Source organism: Euprymna scolopes, chromosome 12, assembly GCF_053919585.1.
Source record: "Euprymna scolopes isolate OS-2025 chromosome 12, ASM5391958v1, whole genome shotgun sequence".
NCBI lineage: Eukaryota > Metazoa > Mollusca > Cephalopoda > Sepiida > Sepiolidae > Euprymna > Euprymna scolopes.
In genome coordinates this window covers 33,035,775-33,058,801 of record NC_136493.1, presented here as the reverse complement: position 1 = coordinate 33,058,801, position 23,027 = coordinate 33,035,775, and positions in this window count along the sequence as shown.

Below are 23,027 nucleotides of genomic sequence, written 5' to 3'. Positions count from 1 at the left end.
AGATAGGAAACATTGAAAATAGACGATAAAAGAAGATACCAGAATCCCCACATTCTGTAAGGTCCGCGGTCATGAAAATTGGCCAATTTTTCAAGGTATGAATTTTGTCTTAATTTTATGTCTAAATCAAAGAAAATCAGCCAAAAATAAATAAGAATAACATTAAAAGCCTTCGATTAGATAGGAAACATTGAAAATAGACGATAAAAGAAGATACCAGAATCCCCACATTCTGTAAGGTCCGCGGTCATGAAAATTGGCCAATTTTTCAAGGTATTAATTTTGTCTTTATTTTATGTCTAAATCAAAGAAAATCAGCCAAAAATACCTAAGAATAACATTAAAAGCCTTCGATTAGATAGGAAACATTGAAAATAGACGATAAAAGAAGATACCAGAATCCCCACATTCTGTAAGGTCCGCGGTCATGAAAATTGGCCAATTTTTCAAGGTATTAATTTTGTCTTTATTTTATGTCTAAATCAAAGAAAATCAGCCAAAAATACCTAAGAATAACATTAAAAGCCTTCGATTAGATAGAAAACATTGAAAATAGACGATAAAAGAAGATACCAGAATCCCCACATTTTGTAAGGTCCGCGGTCATGAACATTGGCCAATTTTTCAAGGTATGAATTTTGTCTTTATTTTATGTCTAAATCAAAGAAAATCAGCCAAAAATACCTAAGAATAACATTAAAAGCCTTCGATTAGATAGGAAACATTGAAAATAGACGATAAAAGAAGATACCAGAATCCGCACATTCTGTAAGGTCCGCGGTCATGAAAATTGGCCAATTTTTCAAGGTATTAATTTTGTCTTTATTTTATGTCTAAATCAAAGAAAATCAGCTAATAATACCTAAGAATAACATTAAAAGCCTTCGATTAGATAGGAAACATTTAAATCAGACGATAAAAGAAGATACCAGAATCCCCACATTCTGTAAGGTCCGCGGTCATGAAAATTGGCCAATTTTTCAAGGTATTAATTTTGTCTTTATTTTATGGTCTAAATCAAAGAAAATCAGCCAAAAATACCTAAGAATAACATTAAAAGCCTTCGATTAGATAGGAAACATTGAAAATAGACGATAAAAGAAGATACCAGAATCCCCACATTTAGTAAGGTTCGCGGTCATGAAAATTTGCCAATTTTTCAAGGTGTCTTTATTTTATGTCTAAATCAAAGAAAATCAGCCAAAAATACCTAAAAATAACATTAAAAGCCTTCGATTAGATAGGAAACATTGAAAATAGAACGATAAAAGAAGATACCAGAATCCCCACATTTTGTAAGGTCCGCGGTCATGAAAATTGGCCAATTTTTCAAGGTATTAATTTTGTCTTTATTTTATGTCCTAAATCAAAGAAAATCAGCCAAAAATACCTAAGAATAACATTAAAAGCCTTCGATTAGATAGGAAACATTGAAAATAGACGATAAAAGAAGATACCAGAATCCCCACATTCTGTAAGGTCCGCGGTCATGAAAATTGGCCAATTTTTCAAGGTATTAATTTTGTCTTTATTTTATGTCTAAACCAAAGAAAATCAGCCAAAAATACCTAAGAATAACATTAAAAGCCTTCGATTAGATAGGAAACATTGAAAATAGACGATAAAAGAAGATACCAGAATCCCCACATTTTGTAAGGTCCGCGGTCATGAAAATTGGCCAATTTTTCAAGGTATTAATTTTGTCTTTATTTTATGTCTAAATCAAAGAAAATCAGCCAAAAATACCTAAGAATAACATTAAAAGCCTTCGATTAGATAGGAAACATTGAAAATAGACGATAAAAGAAGATACCAGAATCCCCACATTCTGTAAGGTCCGCGGTCATGAAAATTGGTCAATTTTTCAAGGTATGAATTTTGTCTTAATTTTATGTCTAAATCAAAGAAAATCAGCCAAAAATACCTAAGAATAACATTAAAAGCCTTCGATTAGATAGGAAACATTGAAAATAGACGATAAAAGAAGATACCAGAATCCCCACATTCTGTAAGGTCCGCGGTCATGAAAATTGGCCAATTTTTCAAGGTATTAATTTTGTCTTTATTTTATGTCTAAATCAAAGAAAATCAGCCAAAAATACCTAAGAATAACATTAAAAGCCTTCGATTAGATAGGAAACATTGAAAATAGACGATAAAAGAAGATACCAGAATCCCCACATTCTGTAAGGTCCGCGGTCATGAAAATTGGCCAATTTTTTCAAGGTATTAATTTTGTCTTTATTTTATGTCTAAATCAAAGAAAATCAGCCAAAAATACCTAAGAATAACATTAAAAGCCTTCGATTAGATAGGAAACATTGAAAATAGACGATAAAAGAAGATACCAGAATCCCCACATTTTGTAAGGTCCGCGGTCATGAAAATTGGCCAATTTTTCAAGGTATTAATTTTGTCTTTATTTTATGTCTAAATCAAAGAAAATCAGCCAAAAATACCTAAGAATAACATTAAAAGCCTTCGATTAGATAGGAAACATTGAAAATAGACGATAAAAGAAGATACCAGAATCCGCACATTCTGTAAGGTCCGCGGTCATGGAAAATTGGCCAATTTTTCAAGGTATTTAATTTTGTCTTTATTTTATGTCTAAATCAAAGAAAATCAGCTAATAATACCTAAGAATAACATTAAAAGCCTTCGATTAGATAGGAAACATTTAAATCAGACGATAAAAGAAGATACCAGAATCCCCACATTCTGTAAGGTCCCGCGGTCATGAAAATTGGCCAATTTTTCAAGGTATTAATTTTGTCTTTATTTTATGTCTAAATCAAAGAAAATCAGCCAAAAATACCTAAGAATAACATTAAAAGCCTTCGATAAGATAGGAAACATTGAAAATAGACGATAAAAGAAGATACCAGAATCCCCACATTTAGTAAGGTCCGCGGTCATGAAAATTGGCCAATTTTTCAAGGTATTAATTTTGTCTTTATTTTATGTCTAAATCAAAGAAAATCAGCCAAAAATACCTAAGAATAACATTAAAAGCCTTCGATTAGATAGGAAACATTGAAAATAGACGATAAAAGAAGATACCAGAATCCCCACATTCTGTAAGGTCCGCGGTCATGAAAATTGGCCAATTTTTCAAGGTATTAATTTTGTCTTTATTTTATGTCTAAACCAAAGAAAATCAGCAAAAAATACCTAAGAATAACATTAAAAGCCTTCGATTAGATAGGAAACATTGAAAATAGACGATAAAAGAAGATACCAGAATCCCCACATTTTGTAAGGTCCGCGGTCATGAACATTGGCCAATTTTTCAAGGTATGAATTTTGTCTTTATTTTATGTCTAAATCAAAGAAAATCAGCCAAAAATACCTAAGAATAACATTAAAAGCCTTCGATTAGATAGGAAACATTGAAAATAGACGATAAAAGAAGATACCAGAATCCCCACATTCTGTAAGGTCCGCGGTCATGAAAATTGGCCAATTTTTCAAGGTATTAATTTTGTCTTTATTTTATGTCTAAATCAAAGAAAATCAGCTAATAATACCTAAGAATAACATTAAAAGCCTTCGATTAGATAGGAAACATTTTAATCAGACGATAAAAGAAGATACCAGAATCCCCACATTCTGTAAGGTCCGCGGTCATGAAAATTGGCCAATTTTTCAAGGTATTAATTTTGTCTTTATTTTATGTCTAAATCAAAGAAAATCAGCCAAAAATACCTAAGAATAACATTAAAAGCCTTCGATTAGATAGGAAACATTGAAAATAGACGATAAAAGAAGATACCAGAATCCCAACATTTTGTAAGGTCCGCGGTCATGAAAATTGGCCAATTTTTCAAGGTATTAATTTTGTCTTTATTTTATGTCTAAATCAAAGAAAATCAGCCAAAAATACCTAAGAATAACATTAAAAGCCTTCGATTAGATAGGAAACATTGAAAATAGACGATAAAAGAAGATACCAGAATCCCCACATTCTGTAAGGTCCGCGGTCATGAAAATTGGCCAATTTTTCAAGGTATGAATTTTGTCTTAATTTTATGTCTAAATCAAAGAAAATCAGCCAAAAATACCTAAGAATAACATTAAAAGCCTTCGATTAGATAGGAAACATTGAAAATAGACGATAAAAGAAGATACCAGAATCCCCACATTCTGTAAGGTCCGCGGTCATGAAAATTGGCCAATTTTTCAAGGTATTAATTTTGTCTTTATTTTATGTCTAAATCAAAGAAAATCAGCCAAAAATACCTAAGAATAACATTAAAAGCCTTCGATTAGATAGGAAACATTGAAAATAGACGATAAAAGAAGATACCAGAATCCCCACATTCTGTAAGGTCCGCGGTCATGAAAATTGGCCAATTTTTCAAGGTATTAATTTTGTCTTTATTTTATGTCTAAATCAAAGAAAATCAGCCAAAAATACCTAAGAATAACATTAAAAGCCTTCGATTAGATAGAAAACATTGAAAATAGACGATAAAAGAAGATACCAGAATCCCCACATTTTGTAAGGTCCGCGGTCATGAACATTGGCCAATTTTTCAAGGTATGAATTTTGTCTTTATTTTATGTCTAAATCAAAGAAAATCAGCCAAAAATACCTAAGAATAACATTAAAAGCCTTCGATTAGATAGGAAACATTGAAAATAGACGATAAAAGAAGATACCAGAATCCGCACATTCTGTAAGGTCCGCGGTCATGAAAATTGGCCAATTTTTCAAGGTATTAATTTTGTCTTTATTTTATGTCTAAATCAAAGAAAATCAGCTAATAATACCTAAGAATAACATTAAAAGCCTTCGATTAGATAGGAAACATTTAAATCAGACGATAAAAGAAGATACCAGAATCCCCACATTCTGTAAGGTCCGCGGTCATGAAAATTGGCCAATTTTTCAAGGTATTAATTTTGTCTTTATTTTATGTCTAAATCAAAGAAAATCAGCCAAAAATACCTAAGAATAACATTAAAAGCCTTCGATTAGATAGGAAACATTGAAAATAGACGATAAAAGAAGATACCAGAATCCCCACATTCTGTAAGGTCCGCGGTCATGAAAATTGGCCAATTTTTCAAGGTATGAATTTTGTCTTAATTTTATGTCTAAATCAAAGAAAATCAGCCAAAAATAAATAAGAATAACATTAAAAGCCTTCGATTAGATAGGAAACATTGAAAATAGACGATAAAAGAAGATACCAGAATCCCCACATTCTGTAAGGTCCGCGGTCATGAAAATTGGCCAATTTTTCAAGGTATTAATTTTGTCTTTATTTTATGTCTAAATCAAAGAAAATCAGCCAAAAATACCTAAGAATAACATTAAAAGCCTTCGATTAGATAGGAAACATTGAAAATAGACGATAAAAGAAGATACCAGAATCCCCACATTCTGTAAGGTCCGCGGTCATGAAAATTGGCCAATTTTTCAAGGTATTAATTTTGTCTTTATTTTATGTCTAAATCAAAGAAAATCAGCCAAAAATACCTAAGAATAACATTAAAAGCCTTCGATTAGATAGAAAACATTGAAAATAGACGATAAAAGAAGATACCAGAATCCCCACATTTTGTAAGGTCCGCGGTCATGAACATTGGCCAATTTTTCAAGGTATGAATTTTGTCTTTATTTTATGTCTAAATCAAAGAAAATCAGCCAAAAATACCTAAGAATAACATTAAAAGCCTTCGATTAGATAGGAAACATTGAAAATAGACGATAAAAGAAGATACCAGAATCCGCACATTCTGTAAGGTCCGCGGTCATGAAAATTGGCCAATTTTTCAAGGTATTAATTTTGTCTTTATTTTATGTCTAAATCAAAGAAAATCAGCTAATAATACCTAAGAATAACATTAAAAGCCTTCGATTAGATAGGAAACATTTAAATCAGACGATAAAAGAAGATACCAGAATCCCCACATTCTGTAAGGTCCGCGGTCATGAAAATTGGCCAATTTTTCAAGGTATTAATTTTGTCTTTATTTTATGTCTAAATCAAAGAAAATCAGCCAAAAATACCTAAGAATAACATTAAAAGCCTTCGATTAGATAGGAAACATTGAAAATAGACGATAAAAGAAGATACCAGAATCCCCACATTTAGTAAGGTTCGCGGTCATGAAAATTTGCCAATTTTTCAAGGTGTCTTTATTTTATGTCTAAATCAAAGAAAATCAGCCAAAAATACCTAAAAATAACATTAAAAGCCTTCGATTAGATAGGAAACATTGAAAATAGACGATAAAAGAAGATACCAGAATCCCCACATTTTGTAAGGTCCGCGGTCATGAAAATTGGCCAATTTTTCAAGGTATTAATTTTGTCTTTATTTTATGTCTAAATCAAAGAAAATCAGCCAAAAATACCTAAGAATAACATTAAAAGCCTTCGATTAGATAGAAAACATTGAAAATAGACGATAAAAGAAGATACCAGAATCCCCACATTTTGTAAGGTCATGAACATTGGCCAATTTTTCAAGGTATAAATTTTGTCTTTATTTTATGTCTAAATCAAAGAAAATCAGCCAAAAATACCTAAGAATAACATTAAAAGCCTTCGATTAGATAGGAAACATTGAAAATAGACGATAAAAGAAGATACCAGAATCCGCACATTCTGTAAGGTCCGCGGTCATGAAAATTGGCCAATTTTTCAAGGTATTAATTTTGTCTTTATTTTATGTCTAAATCAAAGAAAATCAGCTAATAATACCTAAGAATAACATTAAAAGCCTTCGATTAGATAGGAAACATTTAAATCAGACGATAAAAGAAGATACCAGAATCCCCACATTCTGTAAGGTCCGCGGTCATGAAAATTGGCCAATTTTTCAAGGTATTAATTTTGTCTTTATTTTATGTCTAAATCAAAGAAAATCAGCCAAAAATACCTAAGAATAACATTAAAAGCCTTCGATTAGATAGGAAACATTGAAAATAGACGATAAAAGAAGATACCAGAATCCCCACATTTAGTAAGGTCCGCGGTCATGAAAATTGGCCAATTTTTCAAGGTATTAATTTTGTCTTTATTTTATGTCTAAATCAAAGAAAATCAGCCAAAAATACCTAAGAATAACATTAAAAGCCTTCGATTAGATAGGAAACATTGAAAATAGACGATAAAAGAAGATACCAGAATCCCCACATTCTGTAAGGTCCGCGGTCATGAAAATTGGCCAATTTTTCAAGGTATTAATTTTGTCTTTATTTTATGTCTAAACCAAAGAAAATCAGCCAAAAATACCTAAGAATAACATTAAAAGCCTTCGATTAGATAGGAAACATTGAAAATAGACGATAAAAGAAGATACCAGAATCCCCACATTTTGTAAGGTCCGCGGTCATGAACATTGGCCAATTTTTCAAGGTATGAATTTTGTCTTTATTTTATGTCTAAATCAAAGAAAATCAGCCAAAAATACCTAAGAATAACATTAAAAGCCTTCGATTAGATAGGAAACATTGAAAATAGACGATAAAAGAAGATACCAGAATCCCCACATTCTGTAAGGTCCGCGGTCATGAAAATTGGCCAATTTTTCAAGGTATTAATTTTGTCTTTATTTTATGTCTAAATCAAAGAAAATCAGCTAATAATACCTAAGAATAACATTAAAAGCCTTCGATTAGATAGGAAACATTTTAATCAGACGATAAAAGAAGATACCAGAATCCCCACATTCTGTAAGGTCCGCGGTCATGAAAATTGGCCAATTTTTCAAGGTATTAATTTTGTCTTTATTTTATGTCTAAATCAAAGAAAATCAGCCAAAAATACCTAAGAATAACATTAAAAGCCTTCGATTAGATAGGAAACATTGAAAATAGACGATAAAAGAAGATACCAGAATCCCCACATTCTGTAAGGTTCGCGGTCATGAAAATTTGCCAATTTTTCAAGGTATTAATTTTGTCTTTATTTTATGTCTAAATCAAAGAAAATCAGCCAAAAATACCTAAGAATAACATTAAAAGCCTTCGATTAGATAGGAAACATTGAAAATAGACGATAAAAGAAGATACCAGAATCCCCACATTCTGTAAGGTCCGCGGTCATGAAAATTGGCCAATTTTTCAAGGTATGAATTTTGTCTTAATTTTATGTCTAAATCAAAGAAAATCAGCAATAATACCTAAGAATAACATTAAAAGCCTTCGATTAGATAGGAAACATTTTAATCAGACGATAAAAGAAGATACCAGAATCCCCACATTTTGTAAGGTCCGCGGTCATGAAAATTGGCCAATTTTTCAAGGTATTAATTTTGTCTTTATTTTATGTCTAAATCAAAGAAAATCAGCCAAAAATACCTAAGAATAACATTAAAAGCCTTCGATTAGATAGGAAACATTGAAAATAGACGATAAAAGAAGATACCAGAATCCCCACATTCTGTAAGGTCCGCGGTCATGAAAATTGGCCAATTTTTCAAGGTATGAATTTTGTCTTAATTTTATGTCTAAATCAAAGAACATCAGCCAAAAATACCTAAGAATAACATTAAAAGCCTTCGATTAGATAGGAAACATTGAAAATAGACGATAAAAGAAGATACCAGAATCCCCACATTCTGTAAGGTCAGCGGTCATGAAAATTGGCCAATTTTTCAAGGTATTAATTTTGTCTTTATTTTATGTCTAAATCAAAGAAAATCAGCCAAAAATACCTAAGAATAACATTAAAAGCCTTCGATTAGATAGGAAACATTGAAAATAGACGATAAAAGAAGATACCAGAATCCCCACATTCTGTAAGGTCCGCGGTCATGAAAATTGGCCAATTTTTCAAGGTATTAATTTTGTCTTTATTTTATGTCTAAATCAAAGAAAATCAGCCAAAAATACCTAAGAATAACATTAAAAGCCTTCGATTAGATAGAAAACATTGAAAATAGACGATAAAAGAAGATACCAGAATCCCCACATTTTGTAAGGTCCGCGGTCATGAACATTGGCCAATTTTTCAAGGTATGAATTTTGTCTTTATTTTATGTCTAAATCAAAGAAAATCAGCCAAAAATACCTAAGAATAACATTAAAAGCCTTCGATTAGATAGGAAACATTGAAAATAGACGATAAAAGAAGATACCAGAATCCGCACATTCTGTAAGGTCCGCGGTCATGAAAATTGGCCAATTTTTCAAGGTATTAATTTTGTCTTTATTTTATGTCTAAATCAAAGAAAATCAGCTAATAATACCTAAGAATAACATTAAAAGCCTTCGATTAGATAGGAAACATTTAAACAGACGATAAAAGAAGATACCAGAATCCCCACATTCTGTAAGGTCCGCGGTCATGAAAATTGGCCAATTTTTCAAGGTATTAATTTTGTCTTTATTTTATGTCTAAATCAAAGAAAATCAGCCAAAAATACCTAAGAATAAAATTAAAAGCCTTCGATTAGATAGGAAACATTGAAAATAGACGATAAAAGAAGATACCAGAATCCCCACATTTAGTAAGGTTCGCGGTCATGAAAATTTGCCAATTTTTCAAGGTATTAATTTTGTCTTTATTTTATGTCTAAATCAAAGAAAATCAGCCAAAAATACCTAAGAATAACATTAAAAGCCTTCGATTAGATAGGAAACATTGAAAATAGACGATAAAAGAAGATACCAGAATCCCCACATTTTGTAAGGTCCGCGGTCATGAAAATTGGCCAATTTTTCAAGGTATTAATTTCGTCTTTATTTTATGTCTAAACCAAAGAAAATCAGCCAAAAATACCTAAGAATAACATTAAAAGCCTTCGATTAGATAGAAAACATTGAAAATAGACGATAAAAGAAGATACCAGAATCCCCACATTTTGTAAGGTCCGCGGTCATGAACATTGGCCAATTTTTCAAGGTATGAATTTTGTCTTTATTTTATGTCTAAATCAAAGAAAATCAGCCAAAAATACCTAAGAATAACATTAAAAGCCTTCGATTAGATAGGAAACATTGAAAATAGACGATAAAAGAAGATACCAGAATCCCCACATTCTGTAAGGTCCGCGGTCATGAAAATTGGCCAATTTTTCAAGGTATTAATTTTGTCTTTATTTTATGTCTAAATCAAAGAAAATCAGCTAATAATACCTAAGAATAACATTAAAAGCCTTCGATTAGATAGGAAACATTTAAATCAGACGATAAAAGAAGATACCAGAATCCCCACATTCTGTAAGGTCCGCGGTCATGAAAATTGGCCAATTTTTCAAGGTATTAATTTTGTCTTTATTTTATGTCTAAATCAAAGAAAATCAGCCAAAAATACCTAAGAATAACATTAAAAGCCTTCGATTAGATAGGAAACATTGAAAATAGACGATAAAAGAAGATACCAGAATCCCCACATTTTGTAAGGTCCGCGGTCATGAAAATTGGCCAATTTTTCAAGGTATTAATTTTGTCTTTATTTTATGTCTAAATCAAAGAAAATCAGCCAAAAATACCTAAGAATAACATTAAAAGCCTTCGATTAGATAGGAAACATTGAAAATAGACGATAAAAGAAGATACCAGAATCCGCACATTCTGTAAGGTCCGCGGTCATGAAAATTGGCCAATTTTTCAAGGTATTAATTTTGTCTTTATTTTATGTCTAAATCAAAGAAAATCAGCTAATAATACCTAAGAATAACATTAAAAGCCTTCGATTAGATAGGAAACATTTAAATCAGACGATAAAAGAAGATACCAGAATCCCCACATTCTGTAAGGTCCGCGGTCATGAAAATTGGCCAATTTTTCAAGGTATTAATTTTGTCTTTATTTTATGTCTAAATAAAAGAAAATCAGCCAAAAATACCTAAGAATAACATTAAAAGCCTTCGATAAGATAGGAAACATTGAAAATAGACGATAAAAGAAGATACCAGACTCCCCACATTTAGTAAGGTCCGCGGTCATGAAAATTGGCCAATTTTTCAAGGTATTAATTTTGTCTTTATTTTATGTCTAAATCAAAGAAAATCAGCCAAAAATACCTAAGAATAACATTAAAAGCCTTCGATTAGATAGGAAACATTGAAAATAGACGATAAAAGAAGATACCAGAATCCCCACATTCTGTAAGGTCCGCGGTCATGAAAATTGGCCAATTTTTCAAGGTATTAATTTTGTCTTTATTTTATGTCTAAACCAAAGAAAATCAGCAAAAAATACCTAAGAATAACATTAAAAGCCTTCGATTAGATAGGAAACATTGAAAATAGACGATAAAAGAAGATACCAGAATCCCCACATTTTGTAAGGTCCGCGGTCATGAACATTGGCCAATCTTTCAAGGTATGAATTTTGTCTTTATTTTATGTCTAAATCAAAGAAAATCAGCCAAAAATACCTAAGAATAACATTAAAAGCCTTCGATTAGATAGGAAACATTGAAAATAGACGATAAAAGAAGATACCAGAATCCGCACATTCTGTAAGGTCCGCGGTCATGAAAATTGGCCAATTTTTCAAGGTATTAATTTTGTCTTTATTTTATGTCTAAATCAAAGAAAATCAGCTAATAATACCTAAGAATAACATTAAAAGCCTTCGATTAGATAGGAAACATTTTAATCAGACGATAAAAGAAGATACCAGAATCCCCACATTCTGTAAGGTCCGCGGTCATGAAAATTGGCCAATTTTTCAAGGTATTAATTTTGTCTTTATTTTATGTCTAAATCAAAGAAAATCAGCCAAAAATACCTAAGAATAACATTAAAAGCCTTCGATTAGATAGGAAACATTGAAAATAGACGATAAAAGAAGATACCAGAATCCCCACATTCTGTAAGGTTCGCGGTCATGAAAATTTGCCAATTTTTCAAGGTATTAATTTTGTCTTTATTTTATGTCTAAATCAAAGAAAATCAGCCAAAAATACCTAAGAATAACATTAAAAGCCTTCGATTAGATAGGAAACATTGAAAATAGACGATAAAAGAAGATACCAGAATCCCCACATTTTGTAAGGTCCGCGGTCATGAAAATTGGCCAATTTTTCAAGGTATTAATTTTGTCTTTATTTTATGTCTAAATCAAAGAAAATCAGCCAAAAATACCTAAGAATAACATTAAAAGCCTTCGATTAGATAGGAAACATTGAAAATAGACGATAAAAGAAGATACCAGAATCCCCACATTCTGTAAGGTCCGCGGTCATGAAAATTGGCCAATTTTTCAAGGTATGAATTTTGTCTTAATTTTATGTCTAAATCAAAGAAAATCAGCCAAAAATACCTAAGAATAACATTAAAAGCCTTCGATTAGATAGGAAACATTGAAAATAGACGATAAAAGAAGATACCAGAATCCCCACATTCTGTAAGGTCCGCGGTCATGAAAATTGGCCAATTTTTCAAGGTATTAATTTTGTCTTTATTTTATGTCTAAATCAAAGAAAATCAGCTAATAATACCTAAGAATAACATTAAAAGCCTTCGATTAGATAGGAAACATTTAAATCAGACGATAAAAGAAGATACCAGAATCCCCACATTCTGTAAGGTCCGCGGTCATGAACATTGGCCAATTTTTCAAGGTATTAATTTTGTCTTTATTTTATGTCTAAATCAAAGAAAATCAGCCAAAAATACCTAAGAATAACATTGAAAGCCTTCGATTAGATAGGAAACATTGAAAAAAGACGATAAAAGAAGATACCAGAATCCCCACATTCTGTAAGGTCCGCGGTCATGAAAATTGGCCAATTTTTCAAGGTATTAATTTTGTCTTTATTTTATGTCTAAATCAAAGAAAATCAGCTAATAATACCTAAGAATAACATTAAAAGCCTTCGATTAGATAGGAAACATTTAAATCAGACGATAAAAGAAGATACCAGAATCCCCACATTCTGTAAGGTCCGCGGTCATGAAAATTGGCCAATTTTTCAAGGTATTAATTTTGTCTTTATTTTATGTCTAAATCAAAGAAAATCAGCCAAAAATACCTAAGAATAACATTAAAAGCCTTCGATTAGATAGGAAACATTGAAAATAGACGATAAAAGAAGATACCAGAATCCCCAGATTCTGTAAGGTTCGCGGTCATGAAAATTTGCCAATTTTTCAAGGTATTAATTTTGTCTTTATTTTATGTCTAAATCAAAGAAAATCAGCCAAAAATACCTAAGAATAACATTAAAAGCCTTCGATTAGATAGGAAACATTGAAAATAGACGATAAAAGAAGATACCAGAATCCCCACATTTTGTAAGGTCCGCGGTCATGAAAATTGGCCAATTTTTCAAGGTATTAATTTTGTCTTTATTTTATGTCTAAATCAAAGAAAATCCGCCAAAAATACCTAAGAATAACATTAAAAGCCTTCGATTAGATAGGAAACATTGAAAATAGACGATAAAAGAAGATACCAGAATCCGCACATTCTGTAAGGTCCGCGGTCATGAAAATTGGCCAATTTTTCAAGGTATTAATTTTGTCTTTATTTTATGTCTAAATCAAAGAAAATCAGCCAAAAATACCTAAGAATAACATTAAAAGCCTTCGATTAGATAGGAAACATTGAAAATAGACGATAAAAGAAGATACCAGAATCCCCACATTCTGTAAGGTCCGCGGTCATGAAAATTGGCCAATTTTTCAAGGTATTAATTTTGTCTTTATTTTATGTCTAAACCAAAGAAAATCAGCAAAAAATACCTAAGAATAACATTAAAAGCCTTCGATTAGATAGGAAACATTGAAAATAGACGATAAAAGAAGATACCAGAATCCCCACATTTTGTAAGGTCCGCGGTCATGAACATTGGCCAATTTTTCAAGGTATGAATTTTGTCTTTATTTTATGTCTAAATCAAAGAAAATCAGCCAAAAATACCTAAGAATAACATTAAAAGCCTTCGATTAGATAGGAAACATTGAAAATAGACGATAAAAGAAGATACCAGAATCCGCACATTCTGTAAGGTCCGCGGTCATGAAAATTGGCCAATTTTTCAAGGTATTAATTTTGTCTTTATTTTATGTCTAAATCAAAGAAAATCAGCTAATAATACCTAAGAATAACATTAAAAGCCTTCGATTAGATAGGAAACATTTTAATCAGACGATAAAAGAAGATACCAGAATCCCCACATTCTGTAAGGTCCGCGGTCATGAAAATTGGCCAATTTTTCAAGGTATTAATTTTGTCTTTATTTTATGTCTAAATCAAAGAAAATCAGCCAAAAATACCTAAGAATAACATTAAAAGCCTTCGATTAGATAGGAAACATTGAAAATAGACGATAAAAGAAGATACCAGAATCCCCACATTCTGTAAGGTTCGCGGTCATGAAAATTTGCCAATTTTTCAAGGTATTAATTTTGTCTTTATTTTATGTCTAAATCAAAGAAAATCAGCCAAAAATACCTAAGAATAACATTAAAAGCCTTCGATTAGATAGGAAACATTGAAAATAGACGATAAAAGAAGATACCAGAATCCCCACATTTTGTAAGGTCCGCGGTCATGAAAATTGGCCAATTTTTCAAGGTATTAATTTTGTCTTTATTTTATGTCTAAATCAAAGAAAATCAGCCAAAAATACCTAAGAATAACATTAAAAGCCTTCGATTAGATAGGAAACATTGAAAATAGACGATAAAAGAAGATACCAGAATCCCCACATTCTGTAAGGTCCGCGGTCATGAAAATTGGCCAATTTTTCAAGGTATGAATTTTGTCTTAATTTTATGTCTAAATCAAAGAAAATCAGCCAAAAATACCTAAGAATAACATTAAAAGCCTTCGATTAGATAGGAAACATTGAAAATAGACGATAAAAGAAGATACCAGAATCCCCACATTCTGTAATGTCCGCGGTCATGAAAATTGGCCAATTTTTCAAGGTATTAATTTTGTCTTTATTTTATGTCTAAATCAAAGAAAATCAGCCAAAAATACCTAAGAATAACATTAAAAGCCTTCGATTAGATAGGAAACATTTAAATCAGACGATAAAAGAAGATACCAGAATCCCCACATTCTGTAAGGTCCGCGGTCATGAAAATTGGCCAATTTTTCAAGGTATTAATTTTGTCTTTATTTTATGTCTAAATCAAAGAAAATCAGCAAAAAATACCTAAGAATAACATTAAAAGCCTTCGATTAGATAGGAAACATTGAAAATAGACGATAAAAGAAGATACCAGAATCCCCACATTTAGTAAGGTTCGCGGTCATGAAAATTTGCCAATTTTTCAAGGTATTAATTTTGTCTTTATTTTATGTCTAAATCAAAGAAAATCAGCCAAAAATACCTAAGAATAACATTAAAAGCCTTCGATTAGATAGGAAATATTGAAAATAGACGATAAAAGAAGATACCAGAATCCCCACATTTTGTAAGGTCCGCGGTCATGAAAATTGGCCAATCTTTCAAGGTATTAATTTTGTCTTTATTTTATGTCTAAACCAAAGAAAATCAGCAAAAAATACCTAAGAATAACATTAAAAGCCTTCGATTAGATAGAAAACATTGAAAATAGACGATAAAAGAAGATACCAGAATCCCCACATTTTGTAAGGTCATGAACATTGGCCAATTTTTCAAGGTATGAATTTTGTCTTTATTTTATGTCTAAATCAAAGAAAATCAGCCAAAAATACCTAAGAATAACATTGAAAGCCTTCGATTAGATAGGAAACATTGAAAATAGACGATAAAAGAAGATACCAGAATCCCCACATTCTGTAAGGTCCGCGGTCATGAAAATTGGCCAATTTTTCAAGGTATTAATTTTGTCTTTATTTTATGTCTAAATCAAAGAAAATCAGCTAATAATACCTAAGAATAACATTAAAAGCCTTCGATTAGATAGGAAACATTTAAATCAGACGATAAAAGAAGATACCAGAATCCCCACATTCTGTAAGGTCCGCGGTCATGAAAATTGGCCAATTTTTCAAGGTATTAATTTTGTCTTTATTTTATGTCTAAATCAAAGAAAATCAGCCAAAAATACCTAAGAATAACATTAAAAGCCTTCGATTAGATAGGAAACATTGAAAATAGACGATAAAAGAAGATACCAGAATCCCCACATTCTGTAAGGTTCGCGGTCATGAAAATTTGCCAATTTTTCAAGGTATTAATTTTGTCTTTATTTTATGTCTAAATCAAAGAAAATCAGCCAAAAATACCTAAGAATAACATTAAAAGCCTTCGATTAGATAGGAAACATTGAAAATAGACGATAAAAGAAGATACCAGAATCCCCACATTTTGTAAGGTCCGCGGTCATGAAAATTGGCCAATTTTTCAAGGTATTAATTTTGTCTTTATTTTATGTCTAAATCAAAGAAAATCCGCCAAAAATACCTAAGAATAACATTAAAAGCCTTCGATTAGATAGGAAACATTGAAAATAGACGATAAAAGAAGATACCAGAATCCGCACATTCTGTAAGGTCCGCGGTCATGAAAATTGGCCAATTTTTCAAGGTATTAATTTTGTCTTTATTTTATGTCTAAATCAAAGAAAATCAGCTAATAATACCTAAGAATAACATTAAAAGCCTTCGATTAGATAGGAAACATTTAAATCAGACGATAAAAGAAGATACCAGAATCCCCACATTCTGTAAGGTCCGCGGTCATGAAAATTGGCCAATTTTTCAAGGTATTAATTTTGTCTTTATTTTATGTCTAAATCAAAGAAAATCAGTCAAAAATACCTAAGAATAACATTAAAAGCCTTCGATTAGATAGGAAACATTGAAAATAGACGATAAAAGAAGATACCAGAATCCCCACATTCTGTAAGGTCCGCGGTCATGAAAATTGGCCAATTTTTCAAGGTATTAATTTTGTCTTTATTTTATGTCTAAATCAAAGAAAATCAGCCAAAAATACCTAAGAATAACATTAAAAGCCTTCGATTAGATAGGAAACATTGAAAATAGACGATAAAAGAAGATACCAGAATCCGCACATTCTGTAAGGTCCGCGGTCATGAAAATTGGCCAATTTTTCAAGGTATTAATTTTGTCTTTATTTTATGTCTAAATCAAAGAAAATCAGCTAATAATACCAAAGAATAACATTAAAAGCCTTCGATTAGATAGGAAACATTTAAATCAGACGATAAAAGAAGATACCAGAATCCCCACATTCTGTAAGGTCCGCGGTCATGAAAATTGGCCAATTTTTCAAGGTATTAATTTTGTCTTTATTTTATGTCTAAATAAAAGAAAATCAGCCAAAAATACCTAAGAATAACATTAAAAGCCTTCGATTAGATAGGAAACATTGAAAATAGACGATAAAAGAAGATACCAGAATCCCCACATTTAGTAAGGTCCGCGGTCATGAAAATTGGCCAATTTTTCAAGGTATTAATTTTGTCTTTATTTTATGTCTAAATCAAAGAAAATCAGCCAAAAATACCTAAGAATAACATTAAAAGCCTTCGATTAGATAGGAAACATTGAAAATAGACGATAAAAGAAGATACCAGAATCCCCACATTCTGTAAGGTCCGCGGTCATGAAAATTGGCCAATTTTTCAAGGTATTAATTTTGTCTTTATTTTATGTCTAAACCAAAGAAAATCAGCAAAAAATACCTAAGAATAACATTAAAAGCCTTCGATTAGATAGGAAACATTGAAAATAGACGATAAAAGAAGATACCAGAATCCCCACATTTTGTAAGGTCCGCGGTCATGAAAATTGGCCAATTTTTCAAGGTATTAATTTTGTCTTTATTTTATGTCTAAATCAAAGAAAATCAGCCAAAAATACCTAAGAATAACATTAAAAGCCTTCGATTAGATAGGAAACATTGAAAATAGACGATAAAAGAAGATACCAGAATCCCCACATTCTGTAAGGTCCGCGGTCATGAAAATTGGCCAATTTTTCAATGTATGAATTTTGTCTTAATTTTATGTCTAAATCAAAGAAAATCAGCCAAAAATACCTAAGAATAACATTAAAAGCCTTCGATTAGATAGGAAACATTGAAAATAGACGATAAAAGAAGATACCAGAATCCCCACATTCTGTAAGGTCCGCGGTCATGAAAATTGGCCAATTTTTCAAGGTATTAATTTTGTCTTTATTTTATGTCTAAATCAAAGAAAATCAGCTAAAAATACCTAAGAATAACATTAAAAGCCTTCGATTAGATAGGAAACATTGAAAATAGACGATAAAAGAAGATACCAGAATCCCCACATTCTGTAAGGTCCGCGGTCATGAAAATTGGCCAATTTTTCAAGGTATTAATTTTGTCTTTATTTTATGTCTAAATCAAAGAAAATCAGCCAAAAATACCTAAGAATAACATTAAAAGCCTTCGATTAGATAGGAAACATTGAAAATAGACGATAAAAGAAGATACCAGAATCCCCACATTTTGTAAGGTCCGCGGTCATGAAAATTGGCCAATTTTTCAAGGTATTAATTTTGTCTTCATTTTATGTCTAAATCAAAGAAAATCAGCCAAAAATACCTAAGAATAACATGCAAAGCCTTCGATTAGATAGGAAACATTGAAAATAGACGATAAAAGAAGATACCAGAATCCGCACATTCTGTAAGGTCCGCGGTCATGAAAATTGGCCAATTTTTCAAGGTATTAATTTTGTCTTTATTTTATGTCTAAATCAAAGAAAATCAGCTAATAATACCTAAGAATAACATTAAAAGCCTTCGATTAGATAGGAAACATTTAAATCAGACGATAAAAGAAGATACCAGAATCCCCACATTCTGTAAGGTCCGCGGTCATGAAAATTGGCCAATTTTTCAAGGTATTAATTTTGTCTTTATTTTATGTCTAAATAAAAGAAAATCAGCCAAAAATACCTAAGAATAACATTAAAAGCCTTCGATTAGATAGGAAACATTGAAAATAGACGATAAAAGAAGATACCAGAATCCCCACATTCTGTAAGGTCCGCGGTCATGAAAATTGGCCAATTTTTCAAGGTATTAATTTTGTCTTTATTTTATGTCTAAATCAAAGAAAATCAGCCAAAAATACCTAAGAATAACATTAAAAGCCTTCGATTAGATAGGAAACATTGAAAATAGACGATAAAAGAAGATACCAGAATCCCCACATTCTGTAAGGTTCGCGGTCATGAAAATTTGCCAATTTTTCAAGGTATTAATTTTGTCTTTATTTTATGTCTAAATCAAAGAAAATCAGCCACAAATACCTAACAATAACATTAAAAGCCTTCGATTAGATAGGAAACATTGAAAATAGACGATAAAAGAAGATACCAGAATCCCCACATTTTGTAAGGTCCGCGGTCATGAAAATTGGCCAATTTTTCAAGGTATGAATTTTGTCTTTATTTTATGTCTAAATCAAAGAAAATCAGCCAAAAATACCTAAGAATAACATTAAAAGCCTTCGATTAGATAGGAAACATTGAAAATAGACGATAAAAGAAGATACCAGAATCCCCACATTCTGTAAGGTCCGCGGTCATGAAAATTGGCCAATTTTTCAAGGTATTAATTTTGTCTTTATTTTATGTCTAAATCAAAGAAAATCAGCCAAAAATACCTAAGAATAACATTAAAAGCCTTCGATTAGATAGGAAACATTGAAAATAGACGATAAAAGAAGATACCAGAATCCCCACATTCTGTAAGGTCCGCGGTCATGAAAATTGGCCAATTTTTCAAGGTATTAATTTTGTCTTTATTTTATGTCTAAATCAAAGAAAATCAGCCAAAAATACCTAAGAATAACATTAAAAGCCTTCGATTAGATAGGAAACATTGAAAATAGACGATAAAAGAAGATACCAGAATCCCCACATTTTGTAAGGTCCGCGGTCATGAAAATTGGCCAATTTTTCAAGGTATTAATTTTGTCTTTATTTTATGTCTAAATCAAAGAAAATCAGCCAAAAATACCTAAGAATAACATGCAAAGCCTTCGATTAGATAGGAAACATTGAAAATAGACGATAAAAGAAGATACCAGAATCCGCACATTCTGTAAGGTCCGCGGTAAAGAAAATTGGCCAATTTTTCAAGGTATTAATTTTGTCTTTATTTTATGTCTAAATCAAAGAAAATCAGCTAATAATACCTAAGAATAACATTAAAAGCCTTCGATTAGATAGGAAACATTTAAATCAGACGATAAAAGAAGATACCAGAATCCCCACATTCTGTAAGGTCCGCGGTCATGAAAATTGGCCAATTTTTCAAGGTATTAATTTTGTCTTTATTTTATGTCTAAATAAAAGAAAATCAGCCAAAAATACCTAAGAATAACATTAAAAGCCTTCGATAAGATAGGAAACATTGAAAATAGACGATAAAAGAAGATACCAGAATCCCCACATTTAGTAAGGTCCGCGGTCATGAAAATTGGCCAATTTTTCAAGGTATTAATTTTGTCTTTATTTTATGTCTAAATCAAAGAAAATCAGAGAAAAATACCTAAGAATAACATTAAAAGCCTTCGATTAGATAGGAAACATTGAAAATAGACGATAAAAGAAGATACCAGAATCCCCACATTCTGTAAGGTCCGCGGTCATGAAAATTGGCCAATTTTTCAAGGTATTAATTTTGTCTTTATTTTATGTCTAAACCAAAGAAAATCAGCCAAAAATACCTAAGAATAACATTAAAAGCCTTCGATTAGATAGGAAACATTGAAAATAGACGATAAAAGAAGATACCAGAATCCCCACATTTTGTAAGGTCCGCGGTCATGAACATTGGCCAATTTTTCAAGGTATGAATTTTGTCTTTATTTTATGTCTAAATCAAAGAAAATCAGCCAAAAATACCTAAGAATAACATTAAAAGCCTTCGATTAGATAGGAAACATTGAAAATAGACGATAAAAGAAGATACCAGAATCCCCACATTCTGTAAGGTCCGCGGTCATGAAAATTGGCCAATTTTTCAAGGTATTAATTTTGTCTTTATTTTATGTCTAAATCAAAGAAAATCAGCCAAAAATACCTAAGAATAACATGCAAAGCCTTCGATTAGATAGGAAACATTGAAAATAGACGATAAAAGAAGATACCAGAATCCGCACATTCTGTAAGGTCCGCGGTCATGAAAATTGGCCAATTTTTCAAGGTATTAATTTTGTCTTTATTTTATGTCTAAATCAAAGAAAATCAGCTAATAATACCTAAGAATAACATTAAAAGCCTTCGATTAGATAGGAAACATTTAAATCAGACGATAAAAGAAGATACCAGAATCCCCACATTCTGTAAGGTCCGCGGTCATGAAAATTGGCCAATTTTTCAAGGTATTAATTTTGTCTTTATTTTATGTCTAAATAAAAGAAAATCAGCCAAAAATACCTAAGAATAACATTAAAAGCCTTCGATTAGATAGGAAACATTGAAAATAGACGATAAAAGAAGATACCAGAATCCCCACATTCTGTAAGGTCCGCGGTCATGAAAATTGGCCAATTTTTCAAGGTATTAATTTTGTCTTTATTTTATGTCTAAATCAAAGAAAATCAGCCAAAAATACCTAAGAATAACATTAAAAGCCTTCGATTAGATAGGAAACATTGAAAATAGACGATAAAAGAAGATACCAGAATCCCCACATTCTGTAAGGTTCGCGGTCATGAAAATTTGCCAATTTTTCAAGGTATTAATTTTGTCTTTATTTTATGTCTAAATCAAAGAAAATCAGCCACAAATACCTAACAATAACATTAAAAGCCTTCGATTAGATAGGAAACATTGAAAATAGACGATAAAAGAAGATACCAGAATCCCCACATTTTGTAAGGTCCGCGGTCATGAAAATTGGCCAATTTTTCAAGGTATGAATTTTGTCTTTATTTTATGTCTAAATCAAAGAAAATCAGCCAAAAATACCTAAGAATAACATTAAAAGCCTTCGATTAGATAGGAAACATTGAAAATAGACGATAAAAGAAGATACCAGAATCCCCACATTCTGTAAGGTCCGCGGTCATGAAAATTGGCCAATTTTTCAAGGTATTAATTTTGTCTTTATTTTATGTCTAAATCAAAGAAAATCAGCCAAAAATACCTAAGAATAACATTAAAAGCCTTCGATTAGATAGGAAACATTGAAAATAGACGATAAAAGAAGATACCAGAATCCCCACATTCTGTAAGGTCCGCGGTCATGAAAATTGGCCAATTTTTCAAGGTATTAATTTTGTCTTTATTTTATGTCTAAATCAAAGAAAATCAGCCAAAAATACCTAAGAATAACATTAAAAGCCTTCGATTAGATAGGAAACATTGAAAATAGACGATAAAAGAAGATACCAGAATCCCCACATTTTGTAAGGTCCGCGGTCATGAAAATTGGCCAATTTTTCAAGGTATTAATTTTGTCTTTATTTTATGTCTAAATCAAAGAAAATCAGCCAAAAATACCTAAGAATAACATGCAAAGCCTTCGATTAGATAGGAAACATTGAAAATAGACGATAAAAGAAGATACCAGAATCCGCACATTCTGTAAGGTCCGCGGTAAAGAAAATTGGCCAATTTTTCAAGGTATTAATTTTGTCTTTATTTTATGTCTAAATCAAAGAAAATCAGCTAATAATACCTAAGAATAACATTAAAAGCCTTCGATTAGATAGGAAACATTTAAATCAGACGATAAAAGAAGATACCAGAATCCCCACATTCTGTAAGGTCCGCGGTCATGAAAATTGGCCAATTTTTCAAGGTATTAATTTTGTCTTTATTTTATGTCTAAATAAAAGAAAATCAGCCAAAAATACCTAAGAATAACATTAAAAGCCTTCGATAAGATAGGAAACATTGAAAATAGACGATAAAAGAAGATACCAGAATCCCCACATTTAGTAAGGTCCGCGGTCATGAAAATTGGCCAATTTTTCAAGGTATTAATTTTGTCTTTATTTTATGTCTAAATCAAAGAAAATCAGAGAAAAATACCTAAGAATAACATTAAAAGCCTTCGATTAGATAGGAAACATTGAAAATAGACGATAAAAGAAGATACCAGAATCCCCACATTCTGTAAGGTCCGCGGTCATGAAAATTGGCCAATTTTTC